We start from the raw sequence: 22262 nt of genomic DNA on the forward strand, positions 1-22262 counted from the left end.
CTGAGCTCTTGTGCTGATTTTTCTGAGATTTTTTTTTTGAGATTATTTTATGCCACATTCTTTTTCAATTTCTATACCTAAACCACATCTCCCTTTCCATTTTTTAAAGCACAGCAAGCACTCTCTGACCTCTGATTTTCCAAACTACTGTCCCTCTGACTGGAAGCTACTCTTTGCATGGTTGGCCAGTTCTCCACCTGACCTCACCTTCAATATCATCTCTTCAGAAAGGACTTCTCTGGACACCCAATCTAATATAGACTTGTGATTATTACTTCAATTATAGCATTGAATATATTTTTTCTGCTTCTTACAATTTACAATACATTTATTTGTTTAATCATTCAATATACACCATTTTCAAAGATTTTCAGCTGTCAACAGAGGAGCCATGTCACTTTGCTTTAGTAACTGTTTGTCCATCAATTATCATGACATGTAGTAAGCAGGAAATACATGCATTTCTTTGGGAAAGAATGAGTCTCTAATAGGAAATACAGATATCCATGGCTTGAAAACTATCCAAAATGAGAATGCAGATGTGTAATCATGCTACTCACAGGTTAATTAAACCATTTGAAGTGAATGTGATAGCTAGAGGAGAGCAAATGGAAGGAGATGTGAAATAGGATTAAATCTTGAGGCATGCAAATGTTTATTTTTTTTATTAGAAAAGTGATACATATGTGTTGAAAAATTAATAAAAGTTCTAGTGTAGGCTATGCTGAATAATCCTATGGGAGCCACTGTTAACCATTTGGCAAATACCTCTGAATATATATTTGCAGAAAAAACAGACACTTAGAATCAAGAAGCATTAGAATTAAGACTGCTGGGAGAAATATCAACAACCTCAGATATGCAAATGATAACACTCTAGTGGCAGAAAGTGAAGAGGACCTAAAGAGTCTCTTGATGAGGGTGAAAGAGGAGAGTGAAAAAGCTGGCTTAAAACTCAACATGAAAGAAATGAAGATCATGGCATCTGGTCCGATCACTTCATGGCAAATAGAAGGCGAAAAAGTGGAAGCAATGGCAGATTTTATTTTCTTGGGCTCCACAATCACTTTGATGGTGACTGCAGCCATAAAATTAAAAAAAAAAAAAAGAAAACTTGTTCCTTGAAAGGAAAGCTATGACAAGCATAGAGAGCATAAAAGAGATACCACTTTGTCGACAAAGGTTCTATTGTCGAAGCTGTGGTTTTTCCATAAAGTAGACTGAGTGCTGAAGAATCGATGCTTTCAAATTGGTGTGCTGGAGATTTATGTTAATTCTAGAGAGATTTCATGATATTAAATATTTTATTTCTTTGCACTGTTCACTTAAGAAGGTTTTCTTATCTCTCCTTGCTACTCTTTGGAAATCTGCATTCAGATGGGTATATCGTTCCTTTTCTCCTTTACCTTTTGCTTCTCTTCTTCTGTCAGTTATTTGTAAGCCCTTCTCAAACAGCTATTTTGTCTTTTTCTGTTTCTTTTTGTCTTTTTTTCTGTTTCTTTTTGTCTTCTTTCAGGCTGATAAAATTTTCTTTGTAGGAGAGTGGCCTGTGTGGTGTGTGTGCATGTATAAGCAAACTGGAAAGGAAACATGCAAGAAACAGAAAACTAGAACCAGTGGCTTTTCCTTTGTCAGACTAAAATGACTCTCCACTGTCCCTAAATCAATCCCATGGAAGTCACAGCCTTTAATAATATTCCAAGGGTCCTGGATGTTGGAAAATGGTAGTATTTAATTACTCTGAGAATGTGCTTTGAGGCTCTTGGATCACTTGAGGTAGAAAAGACACCAAAATGCTATCTCTTTTAGAAGAGACATAATATATATATTTTGAAGCTCTGACATATGAAGATAGTCTTTAAAATTATTTTGTCATTGTAGAGTCAACGTGCATTTCTAAAAATGAAAACCTAGATAATGGGACTTGCAAGTAAGAAATCTGAAGAAATTTACAAATGGGTTGTAAGATAAAAATGTAGTCACTGAAATGCATATTGTATCCATCACAACTCAGATCCCTTTTAAACTACATAATTGCAACTACTCTTCTAGTGCCATCTGCCATAAAGACAGTATTTACTGAAAAAGAACCAGATGTGGTAAACAAATTAACACATGTGCCATTGTCAAATGCTGCTGTTCTAAAGCATACAAGTGACATGGCAATTAATGCCTGTGAACAGCTGGTTTTAAAGAGTATTGAAAGTGATTACTTTGTCCCATAAATGGACAAATCTACAGATGTTTCAGGTTGTGCTCAGTTGTTGGCATTTGTAAGATATATTTTGGAAAACACTATGAATGAAAACATGCTGTTTTGTAAAACTTTTCTAGTTGGCATAACAGAAAAAGTAAACTCTTTGAGATATTTCAAATGACAGCACAGGGTAAGTCAGATACAATATACAGTTATTAACATAGATTTGTGTGAATTAAAAATTGAGGAGGAGGAGACCCTCCTGTTGCTTAATGTTTCTGGATATATTGTGCTGTCCATGAAAGTTATCTCAATGAACATGTCTTTGAAGATATGTGAAAAAAATGGCACCATTTGTTGGAACTCTTCTTTCTGTAGATCTTCAATGGCAGTGGTGGAAGAATTTTTAAAAAGCTAATTAAAATGTGCTCAAGTGTTACCTTTCTTTCTTGATCAAATATTAAACTTGGCAGACTAACTAATAATCCATTAATGTTTATAAGGTCAGCTTCCTTGGAATATCTTTTTTCTCACCTTTTGGATGATATAAATATTTTGAGACAAAGAGAAATGCGTCCTTATTATTCCTGACAAAATTGAAGCTGCCATAGAATTTAGTCAGTGAAATTAGATGACAATATTAGGCTTACTTTTGCTAACAAATATAGCCATTTATAAACCAAACTGGAATGTATTGTATAATAAATTATATGACTTTCTCAAAATAATGATATTTTTGTTCCATAATTATTTTATAGATATGAACATTATTTTTGCAAATTTATCTTTAAATGTGAATTTTTATTGTTTCCCAGCATAGAATATAAGCAGTACTATTATCCAGTGTCACAGAGATCTGTTTGATTATTGACTCTATTCCAAATGTTTCAGAAAATATATTCAGATTCTACATAGTGCTGATGTGAGAAAAAATAATTTCAATCAACTGCTTCACATTTCAGAGAATTATTATAATTGTGGTAGTTTAGTAGATAAATTAACACCCTGATTATGAATTAAAGAAAGCAGTTCCCAGCATTAAAATCAAAGAGAAATGTGTATTGTTTTTCAATTCACCAAAAACAACCAGAGCTCATAAAATTAGAATAAGTTACTTTCAAACAAAGATTCTGAAATAATACAGGTGAAGCATGAAGAAGCAAATTGAATACAACCTAAAACAAAAAAAAGGGTTCTATTTTTCTGCTCTTCTCTCCCATTGATAGCACCTGCACAGTTCTCTCTATTCTGAAACTTCAACTGCTTTCTCTTAGAATTCTAGTTGAAAAAAAAATCATAATAGATCCTTTTTGTCTTTCATGTGACTAAAATAACAAATAGACTTCAATTGGTTGGAAGAGAATGTAAACAAAATTTGATTAGTGGCCAAACATAATGAATTCTTTGTATTAGTATAAAAGAAAGAACTAAATTTTCTATTGGTATATAGAATACCCTTATGGGCATAATAGAATAACAGAAACTAGGTTTACTCTTCTACATTAAACAATGAAAGAATAGAAGATATTAAACATTATACCACAGCCTTAGCAGGATGATAATCTTTGAGAGAAGAAAAACAAAGGGATGCAAGCACTTTGATGGTTCCTGGAAACGTCATAGAAAATGTTTCCAGAAATGTGACTTGAGAGACTCACGTCATTTTATGTGGTGCCCAAGGTGGGTAGAATTTGCAAGGTATATTATATAGAAGAGTGAGCTGAAGGGTGGGGATGACAAGGAGAAAGAAAGAGATAGATTGAGATCCAGAGATATGCAGAGGTTTCCTCTGGGGGAACCTGAGTTTGATGAGCAAATGCACACACTTCACCTGAGTATGATCAGCACATGCATAAGCTGGGGAAAGAAACGCTGAAAAGGAACTTAGAGAACAGTGATCAAACTTCACATAAAGAATGAAATAGTTTGTTCTTACTTGTTGTTTCATCTCTCAGTTGTGTGCGACTATTTGCAATCCCATGGACTGCAGCATGCCAGGCTTTCCTGTCATTCACTATATCCTGGAGTTTGTTCAAACTCATGTCCATTGAGTCAATGATGCCATCCAACCATCTCATCCTCTGTCTCCCCGTTCTCGCCCTGGCCTCAATCTTTCCCAGCATCAGGGTCTTATCCAATGACTCAGCTCTTTGCATCAGGTAACCAAAGTATTGGTGCTCCAGCTTCAGCATCAGTCTTTCCAATGAGCCTAATTCCTTCCAGTTGTTCTCACTAGACAAGGTTAAAGGGCCTTCAAATGCATGTGAAACTGGTTAGAGTCTCATGAAGAATTATCTCAATAATGAGGTCTCGTTAAAACTATGCTATTGTGGATCCACCTAGCATAGCAAACCTCAAAAGAATCCAGTTGTTTCCAACTAATTAGGTGTGTGAAGAATAATATTTTTAGGTATTTGAAGATATACAAAAACCTTAGGACTCAATCACAACATTCACAATGCCTGGCTTCTAAAAAAAATCACCATGGATGCAAAGAGGTCAGGCACATAAAGTATATAATTAGGAAAAAAAAATAACCAATGTAAACAGAAAAACAATGATGAAAAATATATGAATAATAGACAATTATATGAATAACAGATAAGGAATTTAGAACTGCAATTTAAATATATTCTATATGTGCAAGAAGATAAAAGGAAGTATGAGTATGAAAAGGAAAGGTATGTATAATAAAAAATAGTTAAAATGAATTTATAGATGTTAAAATAAATGTCTCAAATGGGAAATACATTGCATAAGATTAAAAATATATTACACACTCCAAAGAAAAGATTAGTGAAATTGAAGACATATCAAATGAAACTGTATCAGATGAAACACAGGCAGAAAATATAATTTGTAGAGGTTTCATACTAATGTCGGAGAAGGCAATGGCACCCCACTCCAGTACTTTTGCCTGGAAAAACCCATGGATGGAGGAGCCTGGTAGGCAGCAGTCCATGGGTTCGCTAAGGGTCGGACACGACTGAACGACCTCACTTTCACTTTTCACTTTCATGCATTGGAGAAAGATATGGCAACCCACTCCAGTGTTCTTGCCTTCAGAATCCCAGGGATGGGGGAGCCTGGTGGGCTGCTGTCTATGGGGTTGTACAGAGTCAGACACGACTGAAGTGACTTAGCAGCAGCATACTAATGTAAGATATCAGTAATAGGGAAAATCAAATATCGGGTATGATCTTAACAACTTTTCTATGAATGTAAAACTATTCTCAACTATGAAGTTTGTTTAAAAAAAATGAATGGAAGATCAGTGAGCTGAGCAACAACATCAAGCAGTCTATAATTATGTAATTGGAGTCTAGAGAAGGAGAGAGATGGCAGAGAAGGGAAAAAAATATTTGAAGAAGCAATTATCAAAATCTTTCCATATTTGATGAAGCCATACACGTACAATTTTAAAAAGTTCCTCGAAGCTCAAGTGAAGAAACACAAAGAAAACCCCTCCAAAGGCATCATAATCAAATGGCTTAGACTATGGTCCATGAGAAAAAAAGTCGATTATATTCTGCAACATTCATTGATAAACTAATTTCCTCTTCAGACTCATATTTTACCATAGCACCTCTTGCTGCTGTCTAGCTATTCTGCTTATTGCCAAATTCAGACTTAAATTGAAGAAAGTAGGGAAAACTGCTAGACCATTCAGGTATGACTTAAATCAAATCCCTTATGATTGTACAGTGGAAGTGAGAAATAGATTTAAGGGCCTAGATCTGATAGAGTGCCTGAAGAACTATGGAATGAGGTTCGTGACATTGTACAGGAGACAGGGATCAAGACCATCCTCATGGAAAAGAAATACAAAAGAGCAAAATGGCTGTCTGAGGAGGCCTTACAAATAGCTGTGAAAAGAAAAGAAGCAAAACGTAAAGGAGAAAAGGAAAGATATGAGCATCTGAATGCAGAGTTCCAAAGAATAGCAAGAAGAGATAAGAAAGCCTTCTTCAGCGATCAATGCAAAGAAATAGAGGAAAACAACAGAATGGGAAAGACTAGAGATTTCTTCATTTCATGCAAAGGGAACATTTCATGCAAAGATGGGCTTGATAAAGGACAGAAATGGTATGGACCTAACAGAAGCAGAAGATGTTAAGAAGAGGTGGCAAGAATACATGGAAGGATGGTACAAAAAAGATCTTCACGACCCAGATAATCATGATGATGTGATCACTAATCTAGAGCCAGACATCTTGGGAAGTGAAGTCAAGCGGGCCTTGGAAAGCGTCACTGTGAACAAAGCTAGTGGAGGTGATGGAATTCCAGTGGAGCTGTTTCAAATCCTGAAAGATGATGCTGTGAAAGTGCTACACTCAATATGCCAGCAAATTTGGAAAACTCAGCAGTGGCCACAGGACTGGAAAAGGTCAGTTTTCATTCCAATGCCAAAGAAAGGCAATGCCAAAGAAGGCTCAAACTACCGCACCATTGCACTCATCTCACATGCTGGTAAAGTCATGCTCAAAATTCTCCAAGCTAGGCTTCAGCAATACGTGAACCATGAACTCCCTGATGTTCAAGCTGGTTTTAGAAAAGGCAGAGGAACCAGAGATCAAATTGCCAACATCCACTGGAACATCGAAAAAGCAAGAGAGCTCCAGAACAACATCTATTTCTGCTTTATTGACTAAGCCAAAGCCTTTGACTGTGTGGATCACAATAAACTGTGGAAAATTCTGAAAGAGATGGGAATAACAGACCACCTAATCTGCCTCTTGAGAAATCTGTATGCAGGTCAGGAAGCAACAGTTAGAACTGGACATGGAACAACAGACTGGTTCCAAATAGGAAAAGGAGTATGTCAAGGCTGTTTATTGTCACCCTGCTTATTTAACCTATATGCAGAGTACATCATGAGAAACGCTGGGCTGGCAGAAACACAAGCTGGAATCAAGATTGCCAGGAGAAATATCAATAACCTCAGATAACCAGATGACACCACCCTTATGGCAGAAAGTGAAGAGGAGCTAAAAAGCCTCTTGATGAAAGTGAAAGAGGAGAGGGAAAAAGTTGGCTTAAAACTCAACATTCAGAAAACGAAGATCATGGTATCCGGTCCCATCACTTCATGGGAAATAGATGAGGAAACAGTGGAAACAGTGTCATACTTTATTTTGGGGGGCTCCAAAATCACTGCAGATGGTGACTGCAGCCATGAAATTAAAAGACGCTTACTCCTTGGAAGAAAAGTTATGACCAACCTAGATAGTATATTCAAAAGCAGAGACATTACTTTGCCGACTAAGATCCGTCTAGTCAAGGCTATGGTTTTTCCTGTGGTCATGTATGGATGTGAGAGTTGGACTGTGAAGAAAGCTGAGCACTGAAGAATTGATGCTTTTGAACTATGCTGTTGGAGAAGCCTCTTGAGAGTCCCTTGGACTGCAAGGAGATCCAACCAGTCCATTCTGAAGGAGATCAGCCCTGGGATTTCTTTGGAAGGAATGATGCTAAAGCTGAAACTCCAGTACTTTGGCCACCTCATGCGAAGAGTTGACTCATTGAAAAAGACTCTGATGCTGGGAGGGATTGGGGGCAGGAAGAGAAGGGGACAACTGAGTATGAGATGGCTGGAAGGCATCACTGACTCGATGGACGTGAGTCTGAGTGAACTCCGGGAGATGGTGATGGACAGGGAGGCCTGGCATGTTGTGATTCATGGGGTCGCAAAGAGTCGGACATGACTGAGCAATTGAACTGAACTCAAATGAACTATTCTGCACATAGAATTTTCCAAAAAATTCTTGTAAATCACAACCTAATTCTTCATTAAATGGCATTCCTGCTCTTATACAGCCCAGAATCAGTTACTTGTTTATAAGTATTCTGTTCAAGTGTGACACTTGAAAGTCTTCCTAAGCAGAAGTCTATACACCAACACATACTTGCATGCACATACGTTTCAGCAGCCTTTAGAATGAGGGTAACAGAGTGGACGTGTCTCATTGATATTATGGTTTTGACAAACTTGAATTTATATAACTATGACAGTAGTAATAAATACTATATTACATTTAATTTTGAGTCAACATTACTTTATAATATTATATGTTTCATGTTCAATTCAGCCAGTCACTCGGTTGTGTCCAACTCTTTGCAACCCCATGAACCATAGCACGTCAGGCCTCCCTGTCCATCACCAACTCCTGGAGTTTACCCAAACTCATGTCCATTGAGTCAGTGATGCCATCCAACCAGCTCATCCTCTGTAAATCCCTTTTCCTGCCCTCAATCTTTTTCAGCATCAAGGTCTTTTCAAATGAGTCAGCTTTTTGCACCAGGTGGACCAAGTATTGGAGTTTCAGCTTCAACATCAGTCCCTCCAATGAGCACCCAGGACTGATCTTCTTTAGGATGGACTGGTTGGATCTCCTTGCAGTCCAAGAGATTGATTCTCGAGAGTCTTCTCCAACACCACAGTTCAAAGGCATCAATTCTTCTGTGCTCAGCTTTCTTTATAGTCCAACTCTCACATCCATACATGACCACTGGAAAAACCACAGCCTTGACTAGATGGACCTTTGTCAGCAAAGTAATGTCTCTGCTTTTTAATATGCTGTCTAATTTGGTCATAACTTTCCTTCCAAGGAGCAAGCGTCTTTTAATTTCATGACTGCAATCACCATCCACAGTGATTTTGGAGCCCAGAAAAATAAAGTCAGCCACTGTTTCCACTGTTTCCTCACCTATTTGCCATGAAGTGATGGGACTGGGTACCATGATCTTAGTTTTTGAATGTTGAGATTTAAGCCAACTTTTTCACTCTTCTCTTTCACTTTCATGTGTACAACTTTATATTTAGACTTCTGTACATCCACCAAAAATTTATTTTCCACCTGTCACCATACAATACATTCCCTTTACCCATTTTACCCTCCCTATGCCCCTCCTCTGTAGTAGCCACTACTCTGTTATCTGTACCTATGTGTTAATTTTTGTATGGCTTGGTTTATTTTGGTTTGTTTGTTAATGTTTTTTATTCCACATTTGGGTAAAGTCATACAGTGCTTGTCTTTCTCCATCTGACTTATTTCACTTAGCCCTCAAGGTTCATCCGTGCTGTCCCAAATGACAAGGTTTCATTTTTATGTCTGATAGTATTCCGTGTGTGTGTGTTTAAATACCAAAACTTCTTTAGTTATTCATTTGTTGCTGGGCACTTATGTTGTTTTCATGTCTTGGCTGTTGTAAATAATCCTGTGATAACCATGGGGGTTCCTAGATCTATCTTTTCAGATTAGAAACATTGCATATTTTAAAATAAATATTATTCATCTGGCCAGGGCTAGGACTGGGGTAGACAAACTATTTGCCTTAGCACAAAATTTAAGGAGGAATCCAACATCTCAGTAATAAGACAAATATGTTTTATTGCATAGTTAAAAATAAAAACTAATGCAAAAATCAATGTCACATTTCAAAAATTGAAATAAAAACAGAAAAAATATAATTGATTTTAGTTTTCTTTTTTCTCCAGCCCCCAATTTGTTTCAGAATGATGTTTTTACTTGTTCTGGTTAAGAGTTATGGTTAAAATTTAACAACAGAATCTTAAATCTGTTAAATCTTAAATCTGGTTAAATTTAACATCAAAAATATCATATCAATAGACAGCAGTTGAAAGTCAATTTTAAATGTACACTTGTTATTTCAAGTGGGGGAAATTGCCACATCCTTGACAGACCCTCCTTGTAGCATCAAGATAGAAAGAAATTCCATATCAGAATTGATAATCACAGAAAGATCATAATTGTATACTCTATGCAAAGATCAAAGGATATTTCTTTAAGGAAATCAGTTCTCTCTGGCTCTTAATTTTCTAATCATACAAATAGTTAAAAATAGTTCTGCAAAAGCAACAACGACAACAGTGAAAACCACACACACAAAAACTACTAAAGAAGTGCAAAATAGAGAAAAGTATTTGTTGCCTGACTTTTATTAACATCAAAATGAAAATTCTTAATTTCAAATTTAAGCTGGATTTGCCAGTTAAAAAGTTTTGGCCAATCAAATCAGAATTGAATTGATTTTGATCAAACACACCAGGAATTTTGTAGTAAACTCAAATAGCACAGGTTAAGCCCAGTTTGATTATGTTACTGCCCAATGCTGATTTTTCTGTGCCGCCTTATAGTCTACAAAATGTTTTCACAACCACCACCTTTGAGTCTTTAACTTAGGTACAAGAGCAGATGTAAAGAATGCAAGCATCGATGCTCCATGAATAAAATGGAGACCTAAAGTACAGTTGTTCAATTGCACAGCGAGTAAAAATTGCAGGAAGTTCTTGAGGTTACCTAGCCCCAAATTCAATAATTTTCCTATTTATTTTATTAGCTTTCTTTCTACTATACTATCATATACAGAGTGGGAGGAACATCCAATTACACTTTGATTTTCTTTGTTTGTTTGTTTGTTTTTATTTTACTTTACAATACTGTATTGGTTTTGCCATACATTGACGTTGATTTTCTAAGTTCAGTTCAGTTCAGTCTCTCAGTTGTGTCCCCATGAACTGCAGCATGCCAGGCCTCCCTGTCCTTCACCAACTCTCAGAGTCTACCCAAACTCATGTCCATTCAGTCGGTGATGCCATCCAACCATCTCATCCTCTGTTGTCCCCTTCTCCTCCTGCCATCAATCTTTCCCAGCATCAGGGTCTTTTCAAATGAGTCAGCTCTTTGCATCAGGTAGAGAAAGTATTGGAGTTTCAGGTTCAACATAAGTCCTTCCAATGAACACCCAGAACTGATCTCCTTTAGGATGGACTGGTTGGATCTCCTTGCAGTCCAAGGGACTCTCAAGAGTCTTTTCCAACACCACAATTCAAAAGCATCAATTATTCTGCGCTCAGCTTTCTGTATAGTTCAACTGCTGTATCTATACATGACTATTGGAAAAACCATAGCCTTGACTAGATGGACCTTTGGTGACAAAGTAATGTCTCTGCTTTAAACTATGCTGTCTAGGTTGTTTGTAACTTTCCTTCCAAGGAGTAAGCATCTTTTAATTTCATGGCTGCAATCACCATCTGCAGTGATTTTAGAGCCCCGCCCCCCCCCAAATAAAGTCAGCCACTGTTTCCACTGTTTCCCCATCTATTTCCCATGAAGTGATGGGACCAGATGCCATAATCTTAGTTTTCTGAATGTTGAACTTAAAGCCAATTTTTTCACTCTCCTCTTTCACTTTCATCAAGAGGCTCTTTAGTTCTTCGCTTTCTGCCATAAGAGTGGTGTCATCTACATATCTGAGGTTACTGATATTTCTACCGGTAACCTTGATTCCAGCTTGTGCTTCCTCCAGCCCAGCATTTCTCATGATATACTCTGCATAGAAGTTAAATAAGCAGGGTGACAATATACAGCCTTGATGTACTCCTTTTCCTATTTAGAAACAGTCTATTGTTTCATGTCCAGTTCTAACTGTTGCTTCGTGACCTGCATACACATTTCTCAAGAAGCAGGTCAGATGGTCTGGTATTCCCATCTCTTTCAGAATTTTCCAAGTATGTGCTGGTAGACTTGCATTTATGTTTCTAACTTTTATTCTTTAGCTTATTATTTTAAAGAATCTCAAAGTTATAGAAAAATTGCAAGTATAGCACAGGTGAATTGTCTTCTATTTATCAATTGAAAGAGTTTCTTTTACATGAGGTCCCATAGCACCCCCCTCCAACACTTTAGTGTGTAGTTTTTTTTTTGTCTTTTTTTTCTACAGAGTACGATACAATCATTGAAACTGACAAATTAACATTACATATTATTATCGTTTACTCAATAAAGTTGAATTCAAACTTCCATCTAAGTTTTACCAACTGTTTCAGAAATGTTCTTAATGGCAGAAAATTCAATTTGGAATCTTTTGTGCATTGAATCTTTTTTTTTTTAGTTTTTTATTTTTTTTAATTTTAAAATATTTAATTCTTACATGCGTTCCCAAACATGAACCCCCCTCCCACCTCCCTCCCCATAACATCTCTCTGGGTCATCCCCATGCACCAGCCCCAAGCATGCTGTATCCTGTGTCAGACATAGACTGGCGATTCAATTCTTACATGATAGTATACATGTTAGTCCCCTTCATTAGGAAACCATTTTGAGTCTACCCTTGGCTTTTGTAACATTGAATCTTCAAAGACATAGGACAGATAGTTCATAGAATGTCCCTCAATTTGAGTTTCTCTGATGTTTACTCAGATTCAGGTTGTGCATTTTAGGAATATCACAAAGGTAATATTGTGTTCTTAGTGCCTTTTATTAGATTGCCCAAGATTTCAATTTGTCCTTTGTTAACTTTGTTCAGTTGATGTAAGTGATGTCTACCACCATGCTTCTCCACCATCCAGATATTAATTTATTCCTTTATTTTTATATATCACTGTGAACCATGGCTTTCTGTTTTACTGTCATGCATTAGCATCATTATTTATTTTGATGCTCAGTAATCTCAGATTTGGCTAGTGGAAACCTCTAAGTGTTCTTTTGGCATGCCCTTTCATCATTTGAGCCTTTTACTGTTTTCCGGTATAAGATGATGTTCTAAACTCATACCTTTTCCTGCCTCACCTCTAGATCAGACATTTCTCCAAAGAGTCCTAGCTCATCTAGGGGAGAGTAGAATTAAGAAACCAAGATCCAAGTTTAAGTTGTGCTTATTATTATTGGGATGTCCCTGCTTCCAGGCTATCTCAATAGGAAAAGTTAGAAAACACACACATAAACACATATTTGCATCACTATTTATTTTTGTATTTTTTTTTATATTGAGAACGAGTTCATACAAGCCTCTTTCATTTCAATATGCCATAGAGTTCACATTAATTTCTTCCCTTTCTATATTTGCAATTTTCTTTCTTAATGGTCAGACACCCAGTTCCTGTTATCCCTACCTAACTTACTTATGTGATCAATCGCCCTCAGTGTAACTGTACTCCCAACACTGCTACCATCCTCTTCATGCACAAATGACTTTCTTGTCCCTCTTGGACTCCAGTACCACTTTATTGCTCCTCATTATATGTGAATGTCCTCCTCTTTCCACCTTTGTTCCAGCTCCCTGAGTAGCATTGTGAACAAGGTGGAAATTCTCACTCCAGCCTCCTCAGCCCAACTAGAGCCCATTACTTCCTGATGAAATGGTCTTCCCGTTGGTGGTACCCTCTCCTGCCTAGATAATAACAGCCTTGCTAAACAGTCATCTCATACAGATGTTCTCTTCAACCTACTTGAGCTCACACAACCAGTGAAGAGATAACCCTCTGGACACATCTTCCTCCACTGTTCATGATCTCATTGTCTATGCCATGTTCCTCCTCCACATATACACTGGAATGCCCCCCACCAACCCCAGACCACTCAAACACTGATACTGCTTTGGGCTAGCTTCTTCCTTACCTTCCTTGGGTTTTGACACTCCATGCCACACCACCTTGCATCCCATTGCCTTATGTGTTTCTTCCTCATTTTGCTGAGCCTTGAAGACCTGTAGATACCATCCACACCCCTCCTGGAGTTCAAAACCCCACACAGTCCACTCTCTATGCACACTATGAATTTCCTTCTCACCTCCTTATATAATAAATCATATAACTAGCTGCAGTCCCATGTGGCTACCCTGTTTACCATGTTTTGGTTCTCACAGTCCACATCATACTGCTCCCTCGGTGGAAATCCCTCTGAGGGCCTTGTTCTGATCTCTTTCACTGGACTGTCTTCCTTTGGAATGTCCTTTTACACACAGTGATTCTAACATCCCATTCCAAGCATCAATTCCTCTGGCATGAACACTTCTTGTCCTCAGTCCCACTTCATACTAATGGACTAAATTTTTTCATGAAGAGAACAGGAAATGGAAGGCCAAGAAAAGTAAAGTGTGTTCTAAGAGCTTCAGTTGTGTCCGACTCTTTGCAACCCCATGGACTGTAACCTGCCAGGCTTCTCTGTCCATGGGATTCTCCAGCCAAGACTATTGGAGTGGGTTGCCATGCCTTCCTCCAAAAGATCATCCCGGCCCAGGGGTCAAAATCACCTCTCTTACATCTTCTGCATTGGTAGGCATGTTCTTTACCACTAGCGCCACCTGGGAAGGCAATTTCCCTCATCATTGTCTGATTTGTTTCTCAGCAGTTGTTTTTATTCACAAAACTTGTCTGCATTTTCTTTCATTCTAATCAGACATGATAGTCTCAGATTGTTTACGTGATAGTCACACTCAGTAAATTATGCAGATAAATTAAGTACAGAAATTGCATTCTATAATACATCAACAATATATGCACATGTAGGGAAATATATCTTTAAAATACCTTTGAAAGAATACTTTTTATAATACCAAATTATTGGAAAATAATTTCTCTGATGTTAACTTATTTGATAGAATAATTTCCCACTAACAGTAATTATTAGAAAGTAATCAATTAGAACAGCTTTGTGTTAATTGGACAAGATTATCTTTATACATGATCAGAACCAATCGGCTTTTAGCTTTTTCTTGTGAAAAACAATAAATAGAAAGATTTTTAGTTGTAGCATCAGTAGGGAATTGTTTTGACAGCATGCCTTATAGGGAAAAAGTATGTTTGAAATATGCTGGGTTGGCTTAGTGGTTCTTTCTCAGTGCTTTATATCACTTTTATTTTTAGACTGTTTCCTCACTGAATATGCTCTTGGCTTTTAGAATTTTTTATGTTGTGTATATAAGTGCACACATGTGTTTTTACTTTAAGGAAAGTGAAAACATGTGAGACACGGATTTATGAGTGAAGACCTAAAGATTTTCACAGGTTGCTGCTGCTGCTGCTGCTGCTGCTGCTGCTGCTGCTGCTGCTAAGTCGCTCCAGTAGTGTCCGACTCTGCGATCCCATAGACGGCAGCCCACCAGGCTCCGCCATCCCTGGGATTCTCCAGGCAAGAACACTGGAGTGGGTTGCCATTTCCTTCTCCAATGCATGAAAATGAAAAGTGAAAGGGAAGTCGCTCAGTCGTGCCCGACTCTTAGCGACCCCATGGACTGTAGCCTACCAGCCTCCTCCATCCATGGGATTTTCCAGGCAAGAGTACTGGAGTGGGTTGCCATTGCCTTCTCTGTTTAACAAGTTGCAAAATCTAAAGTGTCTGTATGGTTTGCAGAACAGAATCACTGGGGTTCGTTTTTAGGATGATTCATGGCAACTAAGTAGATCTCCTAAGTCACCAGAACTAACATACCGAACCTGCTTTATAATCAAGTTGCTCACAGTCCTCCAGACAGTGTGCTAGAAAGGAAAAGAGGGTCTAACCAGTGGTGGGTATGAAGACAATTTCAGTATCTCTGCTACACAGATGCTATTTTTTCTCCCACCCCAGCACCTTTGGATCAGGACAAAAAAATTTGGAAGACAGGAGGCCTTTACTCTACAGCAGTTGAAATGCTGTATAGCTAAGGTTTCTAAATGAGATAAAGGGAACAAAGCACTACTGTTTTTAAGACCAAACATAGAAAGTTACTTTGGCAGTGATGATAGCAAGAAGAATGCTAAGTATTCACATCTGCAGTGGCAGAAATTGTGCCTAGATGCTGGACTAGAGCCGCACCTGTCATGCCAGTGTATGCGGTAGAAAAGACTTGCAGCAGAGGTGGCACCTAAACAACTAAAAGTGGGATAAACCCAGTCTTGACGTACGGACCTAAGCAGGAATCTGCAGAACCTTTCATCTCCATCTGTGGAAGATTTAGAAAGAGCTGGATGTGAAGTTTTCAGTTAGCGGCATGTCAGAGTGTTTACGCTTTATTAATGCTCTTAGGATTATTGTATACTTGCCACTTGTGCCCATTTTTTTCTGACCTAATTTGTACTGGCCTAAGAAATACAATTAATGTATGAACATTTAGATCTACTCAAAACATCAACTTACTAATTTTTAAGTTTATTTTTAAATTGCTATATATATGGTTTTCATATGTGATGGACTTCCTTTTGACATTTCAGAGGAATCAGCTTACTCTGATCCTAACTTTAACATTAGTTGTCTCCCACTATCTCTTCTTCCTTTGACAGCAATCTTGCCAGACTTCTCTAGCTCTCAGCCAGTCCTCCTGACCTTGATCTACTTTAAGATCTGTCAGCTCTAGTACATGTCCATCCCTCTTGGCCCATGCCTGGTGAGTTTTCTTTACTATGCTTCCCTTAAGGGACAAAGGGTTAGAAACATGATTCTGGTTTTACTTCTCACTGTTAAATAAAGTTGAATAGGCGTTTTCCTATCTCCCCAAAAGTGTGACCCACACAGAGGAGGCAGTATAATAAAGAAATGTGAATAAGATGAGCCTGCAATGAGGGATTGTGTGAATGCTATAAATGTTATTGGAGAAAAGCACTTTCCTTTCCAAAGCCAAGAGAAAAGCTTTTTAAGAATGAGTTCCCAAAGGAAAGGGAGGGAGAATTTTGTTCTCCAGTGGCTGTCTTCTTAGGCTCTGCACTTGCCTTCTGCTCCTGTACTATGTAAGCAGAAAGCCTTCGAGAGAGATAGCAGAAAGAGGGAGCTGAGTAGACCCTATCCCCCTCACTGTTTGGCAATGTCTACTGAAGAGAAAGAAGGGAATCCATTAGGAAAAGGCTTAGGGATAGACTGATGCTGATGGTTGTGAGTGATGAATAGCCTCAGAACAGGGCTAAACAGATCCTTATCTCTGACTTTAAGAAGTTGGGCAATTGAACATCACTTTGGAAGAGATTTTTAATACCCAGTAAGTATAGTTCCTAAGAAAGGCAGCATTTAGGAAATTATAATGTAGAAAGTAAGAGTAGCCAGTTTCAGTTATTCAGGGAAACAGCAATAATCAACTCAACCAGATTACCAGTACTCCCAGTTAAGTCAAGGAAGACTCATGTTCCCTCTTTACTCCATCTTCCAACTAGAATAACTAGCACAAGAAAAGGAAGGGAGTGTGTAAATAGTGATACTGTCAGATCTTCCCTCTCTCTGCTCCTCGTTCAAAACACTAAAGTTGCAAGAAATTTTACCTGGCATGATGGGAGAGAGAAAAAAGGTTGAAACTAGTTTAATGTGAAATTTTTTCAAAATAATGGAACAGCATATTAAATATGGAAATGAAACTCTCCAGTTACTGAGAAATGGCTATAAATTTACTGACAATTTCAAAATATTGAGACTTACTGCATAACAATGTTTGCATAAATGAAGTTGTTACATGTTGACATTATTGGAAGTTGATATTTCTTCATAAACTCTCTGTATTAATTAAAGGACACTGGACATTCACTTAGACTTTTTGAATTCCAGTGTGGCTTTAAATTTAGACGGTCAAAGTTATAAGCAATGGAAATCCATTAAGGATAGTAACGAGCTGACAGGGTGGAAATTTTTTTTCCTTCTGCATTCAATCAATAGAGAAGAAAAAGGGCTCCACTGCATGGATTTGAAGGTCAATGTTGTATGATAAAAAGCCTTAGCTGAACTTAGGACAGAAAGAGAACATTGAAGGAAGACCTGTCTGAGGCAATAGGTGGTAGGAAATGGCATTAAATGGACAGAGCTGTATAAGATAGGTCACAAACAAGGAAAGGATGGGTATGACAAGCCTAAAGTCAAATGCCAAAGCAGAACATGTTTTAGAATTAAGAAAATTAGAGACACAAGGCTTTGGAGACCCATGAGACAATTACTTTGAAGTATTGCTGAGGCATGTGTTAACTTCACTGAACACATATCAATGAGTGTCAAGCTCACTAATTAATGCAACAACTGAACTGATCATGATGCAATAAAATCCTAGCCCTGCATTGTTTCCAATGCAGAGCAAGATTCTAATGCTTACTCTTTCCAAATTCCTGCCAATAAAAATCTTTTATCAGCTTGTATGTTACTAAAGTATTTCTGTCTTTCAGTGTAGTTAACACAATTTCATTCCAAATTACTTTTTCATCTCTTTAACAGTTAAATGTTATCAAAATACTTATTACTGCAGCAATGGTTTTTACATGTAGCCAGTCTAGACAGAGTCAAGGCTAAGACTTAGAAAACTGTAGCTGGATTGGAGTCTACCCGATTTTGTCTGATGTGGATCACAGAAAACTAACTGCCACAATTCGGCAGAGTTGGTCTAGCCTAAGTTGAGAAGTATAAGCATCCCACAGGCATTCATTAACTTGCTTATTCAGTATGGGCTATACATTGGTAATTACATCTGCCCAGAGAGCATGGCAACTATTTCCCTTTGGTACACCCTTTAGCGAGATTGTGATTTCTGTTCCACAAAGTATGTGATGAGAGCTCTAAATGGGGAGGAAATATAAGGTTTTGTGTGTGTGTGTGTGTGTGTGTGTGTGTTTTCTGTAAAGCTTTGGTTAGGCTGTCTTTTCTCTCTGAAAACGCCCATTGTATTATTTCTCATATTTTTTGTAGAATTGTGTTTATTGATTGATTTTGATTGGTGACTGTGCTGGGTCTTTTTTGCTGCATGGGCTTTTCTCTAGTTGTGATGAGCTGGGGCTACTCTTCCTTGCACTGTGCGGGCTTCTCATTGCCATGGCTTCTCTTTTTGCGGAGCATGTGAACTCAGTAGTTGTGGTTCCCAGGCTCTAGAGCAAGCCTCAATAGTTGTGGTGCACGGGCTTAGTTGCTCCTTGGCATATGGGATCTTCCCAACCTAGCAATCAAACCAGTGGATTCTTTACTACTGAGCTCAGAGAAGTCCCCATTTCTCTTTTGATTCTCACACTCTTCTATGCTGGGATGTAGGAAGGAACCTTACTTGAAGGCTACATGAAGATAACTTTTGATTCTTACATTTACATTTGTTCAAACTAATATCATTTTAAGTATAGAAGTTTTGCATTTTATGACAAACTTCAAAATCTTAGTTGAGTACATTACTTTTACTGGGAACAGCTGTGGGTACTGTCCTCTCTTTTTAATTTAGATATACATGCTCTCTGTACTCTGTTTGCTATATACTTTCACCCTGCCCCAATCATCATAAGCCCTCTTTGACAGAGTCATTTGCAACCTAAAGTTCTGTGCTGAAAACAGATTCTCCAAAGAATATGTGCATTACTTTCTTTACATAGGCGCTCAGATCGCATTTTCAGAATGGAGACATTCATTCTTCCAGTAGTCATGAATATTTGCTGCAGATTGTTCATTATTGGTTCACTTTGGAAATTACCTTCAGCCTAAGGAAGCTGCCCTTCCCTAGGTCATACATGTTAGTGAGGTCACTTTGCATTGGTGCATGCAGTCTGGAAGCCCTGAAACCATTACTTTAAGCTAGGGTAATTCCAACCCAATCCATAGATGAGTGTGGGACTGGCTGAGAACTATTTACATCTGCATCACATTCAGCTTATCCTTCTTTCCAGTTGTGCTCCCCTCACCTCCTTTCAGGTGGTGTCCCAATATCCTCCCTAGTATGGCTCCTGCATGCAAATTCCTATCTTAGATATTTCTAAGGACTCTGACCTAAGTCAGTGGGTGCCAAGAGTGATTGTAAAGAGTGAACCTGTAAAATGAGTTCCAGTGGATTGCTTGCTGGTTGGCTGGTATTGTGACTCTTATTACTGATAGTAAGTGACATACTAATAAGCCCTGGTATGCTACAACAATGCAATTGTTAAGTTTTTTCCCAGTCATAAACAAGTGGGAAGTACACATTCTTTCCATTGGACCATATAATGTCTCAGGCATTTAAACAGTAGACAAGAAGTAGATAATGTATGGGATTAGATGACTCTTGCTAGGTTGAATCAATGTTTTGGAAAAAGGCAAAAGTAGATGTGCTTGATCTTTGTTTTAAGGCTATGTATGAAAGTCAGAGGGCTTTTTAGATGACTCAGTGGTAAAGAATCGTCCTGCCAATACACGAGTTGCAAGAGACATGGGCTCAATCCCTGGGTTGGGAAAATCTTCTGTAGAAGGAAATGGCAACCCACTCTCGTCTTCTTGCCTGGGAAATCCCATGGACAGAGAAACCCAGCAGGCTGTAGTCTATGGGGTCCATGGGACATGACTTAGCGACTAAACCACCAATCACCACATGAAAGTCACGATCCCTCCTTGGAAACTTATTAAAAAACTAATTTTCTAATACTAGAGAGCAGAGGAAAAGGTGAAGAACAGGCTCAGAATTTTAATTAGAAAGTTAGAGGAACTCCAACAAGTCATCTATGATATGATCTGGGCTTTGATAGGGAAAGAATAGAACTCCATGATTAAAGACGTTGGTATCTGGGTCAATGGTTTCTAAAACTTTGACACCAGAGATCATGTAAACTCTTTGGGTATTCAGAAGTGTTCCACTCGCTGTTTGTTCAAAGACAAGCATTTTATCCATGCATAATGATAATGCAGTTACCTCTGCTTGCAATACAACATGTGTCTTTCTCAGGCATTACTCTCCTTTCTGCTCCTTGCCATAAGACTCTTAACTAGGGTCAAATTACAGTATAAGTTGGCTGGGGACGTTTCTGCTAAAGGAGAAAAATGGATAGCGCCAAAGAAACTTCAGGACCTAGCCAAGATTACAGTCAGGACCTGGAAAGTGCATGTGAAATTGAATGTGAGGGTACTGGATCCAGAAGGGCAGAATAGAGTTATTTAAGAGAGAGTTTCTTCATATGGGAACACTTCCCTGTAACATAGAATTTAACGCTTTGGGAAGGACACTCAGAGATGGTCCTAATATACTAGGTGCTGGCTTGTGAAATGCTGGGAAAAGTGTTTTCCTTCACTAAATAAAGAGAAATGCAGAGATTCTCTGGCAAGCATCAGGGGAAGGTAAAATGCTCACAAACATGGGCAATTAGAGTGCATATAGTACATAAATCTTCAAAACCTATGGGAACCCTGAGAATAATTCACTTAGCCAAGTGCTGAGGAATATGTGAGTGAGGAGGACACCAGCATTGTGAGTATCTGTGATGGCTATCCTCTGTAGGCTAGGAATGATTTTAAAATATGATGGTGTCTGATTGAAAGGAAGGTGATAGAATGACAAATGAATAGAGACCAGGTGGCAGAGTTTTAATTGTCAGGAGAAGCATGACCGAAGTTATTGCAATATATGTCAAAGTCAGAGTATAATGGAAGCCAGGGACAGACCAACCGTCTCTACAGTGATTGTTAATAAAACACAGTGTTTCTCAGAATAAGCTATGTGGGCAAACACATTGCTTGCTTTATAAAATGAAATAAAAAAAAGCAGTATCCATGGTAGTTCAACTTGAGTCAGTTTATAGACCCCAAACCCACAAACTGAATGGGAAGCTGGGTCTCCAACACCCTGTAACATCATAAGAAATATGTAATGATTCCCCCACTTTCTGCGCCTCCCCCCCAAATCTATAAATGCTCAGTAACTATGCCCTGGTAGTATATGCTAGTGATATAATAAATGGAGATACTATATAATAAACAAACTTGGTTTATTTTACTCTGGTTCCACTTGTTCCAACAAATGCATCTGTTAGTCATTTCCCAAATCCTCCCATATCTAATTAAAATACACAACCTACTTGTCAATTAGGGCTTCCCAGGTGGTGCTAGTAGTAAAGAACCCACCTCCCATAGCAGATTAGACAGAAGAGACACTGTTCTGATCTCTGGGTAAGGAAGATCCCCTGGAGGAGGGCATGGCCACCCACTCCAGTATTCTTGCCTGGAGAATCCCATGGCCAGAGAAGCTCAGAGGGCTACAGTACATGGGGTCACACAGCTGGACACTACTGAAGCAACTTAGCACATGCACACAGCACACTTGTTAGTTGGCTTGTACTTGTTTCATGGAACAAATTATCCCAAAGTTTAGTGCCTAAAATAAGCATTTTCTTTTTCTATGTTTTTTGGACAGGAATTCAGGAAGAGCTCAGCTGTGCAGTTCTTAGTCAGGACTTCTCACACTGGTGTACTCATATGTTGGCTGAGGCTACAGTCATCGGAAGGCTGAGCTGGATTAGATATCCATGCTTCTTCACTTGCCTGGATAGCAGTTGATTCTCACTCTTGCCTAAGAGCTCAGCAGAAGGTGTCATCTAGAGTAGTGC

The sequence above is a fragment of the Ovis aries genome, chromosome 2, assembly GCF_016772045.2.
Source record: "Ovis aries strain OAR_USU_Benz2616 breed Rambouillet chromosome 2, ARS-UI_Ramb_v3.0, whole genome shotgun sequence".
NCBI classification, from domain to species: domain Eukaryota; kingdom Metazoa; phylum Chordata; class Mammalia; order Artiodactyla; family Bovidae; genus Ovis; species Ovis aries.